Source organism: Mustela nigripes, chromosome 7 (assembly GCF_022355385.1).
Source record: "Mustela nigripes isolate SB6536 chromosome 7, MUSNIG.SB6536, whole genome shotgun sequence".
Classification (NCBI taxonomy): Eukaryota; Metazoa; Chordata; class Mammalia; order Carnivora; family Mustelidae; genus Mustela; species Mustela nigripes.
The window spans coordinates 118,487,192-118,496,452 of record NC_081563.1 but is presented as its reverse complement, the minus strand read 5'-3'; the positions used below and the strand labels follow the sequence as shown (position 1 = coordinate 118,496,452).

At 45.9% G+C, this 9,261-nt stretch overlaps 1 long non-coding RNA gene across 4 annotated transcripts in view; it reads left to right on the top strand.

The window, feature by feature from the left end:
- Positions 1 to 6: 6 nt before the first annotated feature.
- Positions 7 to 9,261, top strand: part of LOC132021893 (uncharacterized) — an 85,941-nt gene continuing 76,686 nt past the window's right edge. Inside the window, exons 1-3 of one of the 4 annotated variants that reach the window (XR_009405460.1) lie at positions 18 to 454; positions 1,997 to 2,102; positions 2,259 to 2,571. This is a non-coding gene — a long non-coding RNA (uncharacterized LOC132021893). Of the gene's footprint in view, positions 455 to 1,996; positions 2,103 to 2,258; positions 2,572 to 9,261 lie in introns of those variants that run through there. The other 3 variants (XR_009405459.1, XR_009405457.1, XR_009405458.1) reach the window with 3 other exon arrangements.

Sequence of the window (9,261 nt, the reverse complement as noted above, 5' to 3'; positions counted from 1 at the left end):
GGAGGGGGCGGGGCCGGGCGGGCACCTTCTTCCTGCGCCCACCCCCACCCGCAGGAATGCCACATGGCCTCCGAAGTGGAGCGGTGGGAGCCCGGCTTCGGGAGAGTCCGCTCGGGGGCAGGAAGTGGCCCGTTCCTTCTCTCGCGGAGCGTTTCCGGAGCGCCTACTGTGTGCTCCAGGCTGGGAGTGGGGGCCGTTTGCCGAGGGGAGAAGTAATGCAAAGCCTGACGTTCGTGAGACCGCTGCTTCCAGCACGTCTCCCGCCGGCGGTGTGATGGCTCCCATCGCACCGGGAGGAAACTGAGGCCCAGTGAGCCGGGGCGTTTACCCCAGCTGGTGAGGACCGGGCTCTGCGCGCGACGCCTCAGCGGCCGCTAGACTCGGGTAGAAGGCTGCCTCGGACACAGCCCCAAAGCACGCAGCTCCTGGGTCTAGACACAAGTGGCGGCCTGAGGTAAAAACGGCGCTTGAGGAGTGTTTCTCACACGGCGATGCGGAGCGGGGCCCCTGGCGTGTACCATCCCGTGTTGCAGTCCTTGGCTTGTGGGGTTGGTGCCGTTACCTCCCGGCTCCGGGCTTCCCCACGAGCTGCAGAGGCTCTGGATTTGGCTTCTGCCCCCACAGTCAGCCAGTGTCGTTGGACCCAGGTGGGTCCGCCGGCGGAGCCCAGCCCTTACCCCACCGAGGCCGACCACCTGACCAGACGCGCCCAGCGCCCCTCGCCCGTGTGTCTTTTCTGGGCTTACCTCACCACACCCAGCTCCAGGATGTGTCTTCTCCAGCCGTGCCAGGACTCTCGTCCCTGCGCTTGGCTCCGTACCGCAGTGTGAAACACCTGGTGTCCAACCCCGCTCCGCTTTCCTACCAGAACTTGGTGCTCCTCAGAGCGCAGCAGCACACAGCCTAGAGCCCAGCAAGGCCTTTTCTGGGCCTCTGGTTCCTCATCTGGTCCTAGATATCTAGGACCCTTGAGCAGCTTTGAAATGGCTTTTGGCCCTAATGGCCCTTCGGCCTTGGAGAAATCAAAATAAAAATTGAGTTCTTTCCAAACAGGCCTTAAGCCCATCAGAATGATGATTAAATGATCGTGTAGGTGCACCTGGGCTCCCAATTGAAGCCAGATTTCCCTTCAAAAGCCCAGAAACCTAGTTAGCCACACTACTCTCCTCCACACTACAGCAGCACCCAGAATGTCAGTGCCACTACCCACCATGTCAAGATACGGATACTGAGGCCCAGTGTGGAGGCCGCAAATGATTTCTTGGGGGAAGTGGTGCTCCTGCATTAGAGAAGAGAGGCTTGGGGAATCTTAGGTAAAGGTAAAATTACTGGGTCCTGGTCACTAGGCTCAAAGATGTATGTGGGGCAGGGACCTTCAGGAGGGAGAGGTCTGGAAGGGGAAAGGGGTGCATCCAGGTGAGCCTGGAGCTATGACTGTCCCCAACACTCAATGCCAGGCATTGTGGTGCATGAGAGCCAGACTTGGCTATTTGGGGGAAGTCACTAGGGAGCTGGGCTATGGCCCAGAGACCTCCCTGCAAGTTTTGTACCCCCCCCCCCCACCCCCGCCAGGCCAGGACTTCCCAAGGTTTGTGCTAGGGGCAAATAGAAGGCACTAGTTCTTCCTCCCACAGCTGGGCCACCTGGGAGCAAATAGAAGGCACTAGTTCTTCCTCCCACAGCTGGGCCACCTGGGAGCTGGATAACAAAGCAGCTTCAGGAGCCCCTCCCCAGACTTCCTGGAGGGGGAGGGGAAGGGCTGGATGTAAAAGGAGGCTGGGAGTGTGTCAGGATTGCTCTTTGTAAGCAGATTTCCCCAGGTAAAGCCTAAATACTAGTGGACTCTGAGAATTACCCCATAAAGTTTTTCAACTAGTAAGTATCAGAATGTAAAATGCACGCATTCTCTCAAGCTAGTAAGTCCACTTCCAGGAATCTATCATGAGAAATAATTGCAGAACAATGATAAACACTTATACAAGATTGTTCTTTGCAGCACTGTTCCTTCTGGTGGAAGATTGCAGACTACTACATACCCCTGACCAGGAGCTGACTTCTTACAGCACCTCTGGTACCTCTGTACAGCAGGATGTTGTAATGGGGTAAGTCTGTGCACACTAACTTAGGGGAGAGCCAAGGTGTATGCCTTGTGACAATTTGCAGTGTCCCAGCAGAAAAGAGTTTCGGATATCCTTGGTACTTTTATGGGAAAGCCTTTAATAACTGGGAAGTTATTCTTACAGCCTTTTTCTCTCCAGGTTTGCTATTCACTTCTCCACTTTTCACATATGAAAAAAACTTGGTCCGTAGGGGAAGGAACTTGCCTGATAATGAAGCTGGGGTCCTGACTCCTGGGACAGATCTGGGGTGGGGTCTGGATGGGAAGGACCACCGATAGGTGTGGTGTCAGCCCCTAGACTCACCTGGTTGCTTCCTGTAGGCCATTTTAGGAAAAGGCCCAGAAACAAGACCCCCTCAGGCCAGAAAAGGGACTGAATAGCTTGCATAAGGCAACTCCTGCTTCTGTACTGGAAAACCCAAATAAAATGCTGCTACTGATGGGTCTCCCTGTTCATTGTGCCTGTTCCTGGTGAATTTGGTTACCATGTAGGTAAAAAGAAATGTCATGTAAATCCACTTTCATTAAAGAAAAAAAAGAAAAGTCACTGCCTTTTTTTACCTGGGTTTGATGCTTCAAGTAGGGTAAGGGACCAATATTTACCTGGAGCCAGTTGGAGCCAAGTCTAGGTTTGGCAACATAAAGGAAATGGGGTTCTGTGGGGTGAAGGGGAAGAGTCCAGAAAAGTCCAGGGTCAGTGAGTAATTCAGGAAATAGCGGAATCAGTCAGCTGGTAGGGCCTTGAAGGCCAGGGTATGGAATTTGGATTTTGCCTTGTGGGCAGTAGGGAGCCTTGCAGGTTCCTGAGACCTACTGAGGAGAGATGGGAAGTGATTGGAAGCAGAGTGGTCAGGTGAGGCAGTTCAGTAATTGAGGCCAAATTGAAGGAGACCTGTCTCTGAGGTTGAGGAGGTTTGTGGTTCTCTTCTGTGAGGTTCAGCATTATCATCTAATGTGGATTTTCAGCTTATCAACATCTTCCTTTTGAAAAGATTTGTCGTATTCTGTTGATCATTCACAATTTGCTTAGCTTTCTCCTTTTCTCTCCAAAAATTCTCATCGAATTTTTGAGTGCTTAGTGTTTGACAGGCTGTGTGCTTGAAGCTGGGGAACCCACTGCCTGGGCTATCAGGAATGTTTCGGGCAACAGTGCCAGCTGATGGAAGGGGTATAGGGTTTGGGATTTGGAGCTACTAGCCAGGTGATGTAGGCAAATCATTCAACCCCTTCATTCCCCACCCCCCCTTTTTTTTTTTAAGATTTTTAATTTCTTTGTCATAGAGGGCGCAAGCAGGGGGAGCTGGCAGGCAGAGAGAGAAGCAGGCTCCCACTGAGCAAGGAGCCTATTGCTGGACTGGATCCCAGAACCCTGAGATCACAACCTGCCGAAGGCAGAAGCTTAACCAACTGAGCCACTCAGGTGCCTCCCCCCCTTTTAAAAGATTTTATTTATTTGAGAGACAGAGATAGTGACAGAGAGCACCAGCTGGGAGTAGAGGGAGAAGCAGGCTCCCCACTGAGAAGGGAGCCTGATGGGGGACTTGATCCCACTACACAGGGACCATGACCTAAGCTGAAGACAGCCATTTAACTGTTTGAGTCACCACGGCGCCCTTATACAAACCCTTTGAGCCTTCCTTTTCTCATCTCTGGAAACATCCAGATTTGGTGAGGGCCAAGGGCAGCTGAGGGAGAAACAGACGCCCTGCTGAGCAGGGAGCCTGATGGAGGGCCCATCCCTGAATCCTGGGATCACGACCTGAGCCACCCAGGTGCCCCTAAATGATTTCTTTTAGGGCCTGTTGGAAAGCTGTAGGCAAACAAGCTCTTACATATGTGTGTATATATACTGCTTTCAGAAACATTTAAGCCAGGGTGCCTTGGTGGCTGAGTCAGTTAAATTTATTTGAGAGAGAGAGAAAGATCTCGCACAAGTGACACAGAGGAAAAGCAGACTCCCTGCTAAGCAGGGAGCCTGATGTGGGCCTTGATGTGGGGTTGTGTCCCAGGACCCTAGGATTATGACCTGAGCCAAAGGCAGATGCCATACCGACTGCCATACCAATGCCATACCGACTGCCACACACACACACACACACTACTTTATGTGTGTGTGTATATATATATGTATATATACATATGTAAGTGGGGAGTCATATATAATATATATTATATATATCTACACATATCTACATATATATTGTATGTATAAACAAGCATATATATAAAAAAGCATTTATATATATAAGTTTATATATATAAATGCTTCTTTTCCCACAGCTTTTTAAATTTTTATCTTTGCTGGTTTAAGTGCTATGGACTATTATCTGAAAGTTGTGTATGTCCGCATGACTTTCCTAACAGGCCAGGCTAATCTTTATTCTGGCCATGCATCATTATCTGATTTTCTTCCTGTGCAAACAAAGGGGTATTTCAGATGGGTCCAGGTTGTAGCATTTTAACTTGGGTGTTGGTGTGGCAGGGATGTGGCAGTGACCTGCGTGTAGGGACACCACAGTCTCTTGCCTTGATGCCCTCTAGCTTCTAGACAAAGATAAAGTAGTGAGTGTTGTGCTTTTAAATTGGGGATTAAGAAAATCACTTTTGATTTTTTGGTAGTCTGCTCCTCTACCTGTGAGCCACTGGGTTTGGCACCTCCAATCATGGCTACAGAAGTCAGCCAGTCAGAGTTGGCTTCGGAGACTTACTAACTGTATTTTTTCTCATTTCTTTTTGAGGGTCTGTGTGATAGGGTAGATGGGGATCAGATCCATTTGGCATAGTTTAATCTTTTTTATATGTGGGTATTTCCTTCTCCTGGAGTTTTTTTTTTTTTTTTTTTTTAAGATTGATTTATTTGAGAGAGAGAGTGCAAGTGAGCTAGCATGAGTGCAGGGGTGGCAGAGAGAAGCAGAGGGAGAGAGAATCTCAAGCAGACTCCCCACTGAGTGCAGAACCTGATGAGGGGCTCCATGAAGGGTTTGGTCTCACCATCTGGAGATCATGATTTGAGCCGAAACCAAGCGTTGGATGCTTAACCAACTGAGCCACCCAGGCGCCCCTGTGGTATGTTTTTTAATTCCAAAAGCAATGTACTGTGTTAATTAGGGTAAGGTAAAACAATGCAGGAAGTGTGTAGGGACAAAATGAGCAACACCCCCCCCAACACCCATTCCCACCTTCTAGCACTGACAGTGCTAAGAGGTATGTAGCCTTTCTCACCTTTGTCCACGTGCAAATACATACACACATCCTGAGAGGTGCTTTCTCTCCTCCTTCTAATTTACATCCCCCAACCCCCCCATTTCAGCAGGGCTGCAATTAACATTTCCTATGTAAATATCTTTGCAATTTTGAGAATTTCCTGAAATAGATTCTCTGAAATGGAATTACTGGGACAAAGAGCAAGAATGGATATTTTTAGGGCATAAACCCAAAGCACTCTCCATGGCAGTGTTTGCGGTGTTTGAGTGCTCGCTTACCCTCGTGCTCAGCCGCAGGAAGACTTAGCAATTTTGTGGAAATCTTCTTTGATGGCTGAAGAGTAGCCTTTGGTTCTTTTAATCTGCATTTTTTTTTTTTTTTAACTATTGTTGAGGTGAATATCTTTTTTTTTTTTTTTTAAAGATTTATTTATTTATTTATTTGACAGAGAGAGAGATCACAAGTAGGCAGAGAGGCGGGCAGAGAGAGAGAGAGGAGGAAGCAGGCTCCCTGCTGAGCAGAGAGCCCGATGCGGGACTTGATCCCGGGATGCAAGATCATGACCTGAGCCGAAGGCAGCGGCCAAACCCACTGAGCCACCCAGGTGCCCCGAGGTTGAATATTTTAACATTTTGTAACTATTGGGCATTTGTCACCTGTGAATTATCTGCACATTTTTTGAAATCTTGAGTTTCTTTCTGAGTTGTAAGCACTTTTTCAGTATGAAGGATGCCTAACCCTTGTTTATTATATTTATTGCAGGTAGGTTTTTTCCCTCAAGATTATTGTTCGCCTTACTTTTTTTCTAAGCTGGCTATTTTTGTTTTATTATTTTTATTCATTTTTATTTTTTAAATTTTATTTTATTCAATTAATTAAGTAGAGTGTATGATTAGTTTCAGAGGTAGAGTTCAGTAATCTATCAGTTGCATATAATACCCAGTGTTCATTATGTGATGTGCCCTCCATGCCCATCACTCCCCATCTTCTACCTCCCCCTTCCCTCCAGCAACCCTCAGTTTGTTTCCTATAGTTAAGAGTCTCTTATGATTTGTCTCCCTCTCTGATTTTATTTTATTTTTCTCTCCCTTTCCCCTATGATCCTCTGTTTTGTTTCTTAATTTCCACGTATGAATGAAATCATATGATACTTATCTTTCTCTGACTGACTTATTTTGCCCATGCGAGGCTCAAACTCACCACCCCCAGATCAAGAGTCGCACGCTTTTCCAACAGAGCTGGCCAGGCTCCTGTTTTGTTTGTTTATGTTTAAACTTTTCACTTGGTTAAATATCAGTCTTGTGCCATTGCCCAAATAGCTTGCTTTTGGGTTAGGAAAGAATACAAGCAATCGAAGGATATTTACTTACACTTTTTGATTTTGTTCCTATAAGGCCTAATTTTTAACATTTAACTCTTTATTACATCTGGACTTGATTTTGGTTTACAGTGTGAGGCTAAGCATCCCAATAACTTTTTTTTCTGAATGACATACCATTTCTTACCATCTTTTGCATATCCTTGGATGTGTGATGTCACCTTTTCCAAGCCAGTGAGTTCTTAAAGCTGTGTTTCCTGGTATGTCTCACGGAGAGAGTATCTTGAGACTACTACTTAGGTGGATGAAAAGACAGATTTCCGCCAGGAAAGGAAAGCCTTTGAATTTCTGTGATGAGACATTCTCTCCATGAAACTAATGACTTTTTGCTTTAAGGACCCTCATTCTTCTCTCTTCCAAGGCCCTGTAAAAGGTCATATGTTTCTATGAAATGTACAAAATTAAGAAATTTTCATCGTAGGAGCACTTGGGTGACTCATTCGTTTAAGTGTCTGCCTTCAGCTTAGGTCATGATCCTGGTCCCAGGGTCAAGCCTCACATGGGGCTCCCTGCTCAGCAGGGGAGAGTATGCTTCTCCCTTTCCTTCTGCTCCCCGCCCCCAGCTTGTTCTCTCTCACTTGCTCACTCTCTCTCCCTCAAATAAGTAAATAAAAGTCTTAAAATTTTTTTTTTTCCATTATAGCATGACTTCCCTCCTCACTATTCTCCTGTTAAGTGACCTCATGTTGGTCCTGGACATTTTTTGGATCTGGCTAATGGTTGGGTTAGAATACATTCAGTTTGGTTTTGTTTATTTATGTGGTTTGTGGTCACTTCCACTAATGATTTGAGTGTGTCTTGGTGTAGGAGAGGGCGCAGGAACAGAGGTAATATCACCATGGACAGGTGTCCTACAGCACCTGTGCCAGAGGTGCGTTAAGGAAGATAAACAAGGTTTGAAGTTTCTAGAGTCAGAAGCTGATCTATGGAAGATTCTTTCGATCATAAAGACTGTAAAAATAGAAGCAAAGGACTCAATTCTTACCAACACTTAGTAAAAGTGGAAGTTTTCTTCTGCCAAGAAGTTACTCGATAATGCAATGTGTACTGTTATAAATGTACGTGTTAGAAGACTGAGTCATCCTTATCTTCTCTCTATAGAAGGATATTACAAAATCCTTCTCATATGAAAAACTATCAGAAAATATGGCCCTAAAAGTAGGAAAAAAGGCTTACAGAAGTGTTGCAGGCAATTAAAAAGAAAATGTTATTTTTCTGGATTTTGTGATGTTCGAGATACCTGTTTTTAAGACGTAATTTGTTATAATATTTTTTTCTCATTTTTGAAGAAATATTCACATTCGTTGCAATTTTTGTATATTTTACATTATTAGCCCCTCCCCAATTATGTAAGTTTCAGGTCACACAAAATATGAATCTGCCTTCAACCCTTAGGTTGAATATTTTGGCAAGGATAAATCCTGATCCCTTCAGAAGATCTGGGTATAATTTGTCCCCTCTGGCCTTTTGGAAAAATGAAATTTCTTGCACTTCACCTTGATTTTGACACTGAAATAGAACTTTTAAAGAGGTCATTAAATCAATGATACTTCATGCACTTCTTTTTCATGAGTCCTTTCTCTTTGTACTTGAAGAGCTTCCTTGTTCTTTTTGGGAATTACCTCTTGTATGGATAGACCACATTTTGTTTATCTATTCATCCATCAGCAGATGCTTGGGTTCTTTCCACCTTTTGGCTGTTGTGAACATGGTGTACAAATATCCATTTGAGTCCCTATTTTCAATTATTTTGGGTATATACCCAGAAGTTTCATCAGATTTTGAAGACCTTACTGTGTTGTCTTTCAGCTTTCAGTATTGCAGTTGGGAAGTCCCGAGTCATTCTGAATACTGATTCTGTGTGTATGACCTACTTTTACTTCTCTAGAAAGTTCTAGAATCTCCTCTCTTCCTTAATGGCCTGGAGTTTCTTAATGAAAGGCCCTCACAGGGATCCATTTTTCCCATTTTGCTGAGAGTTCTCGGAGTTGAGTGGGGGCATGAAAGCCCAGGGGTCAGTCTCCCCATTTAGTACTGTGAGCACTGTGCCTCTCTGGCAGTGTTCCAAGAGCTGAGTGGAGCAAGAGGGCCAAGGTTCTGGACATCCTCAATGGTTAATATGTGTGGACTTTTGTATAAACCCTCTGTTGCTGGCACTGTCTCTGTCTCCTGTGCCGCATGTCCACCTGTCCAGGGACCTTGTTCTACTTTCTCCTAAAAATATGTTTCTGATCTGCCAGGGTCTGTCCCCCGTGAGGGGGGAAGGTGGGTAGTGGAGGGAGAGGATCTAAGAGTCTGCTCATTGGAGTCTGTGAGCTGCTTTTTATTTATTTATTTTTTAAAAAAGATTTTATTAATTTATTTGACAGAGATCACAAGCAGGCAGAGAGGCAGACAGAGAGAGAGGGGGAAGCAGGTTCCCTGCTGAGCAGAGAGCCCAATGTGGCGATCCCAGGACCCTGGGATCATGATCCGAGCCGAAGGCAGAGGCTTTAACCCACAGAGCCACCCAGGCACCCCAGTAAGCTGCTTTTTAAACCCTCTTTTACCGGGCGCCTGG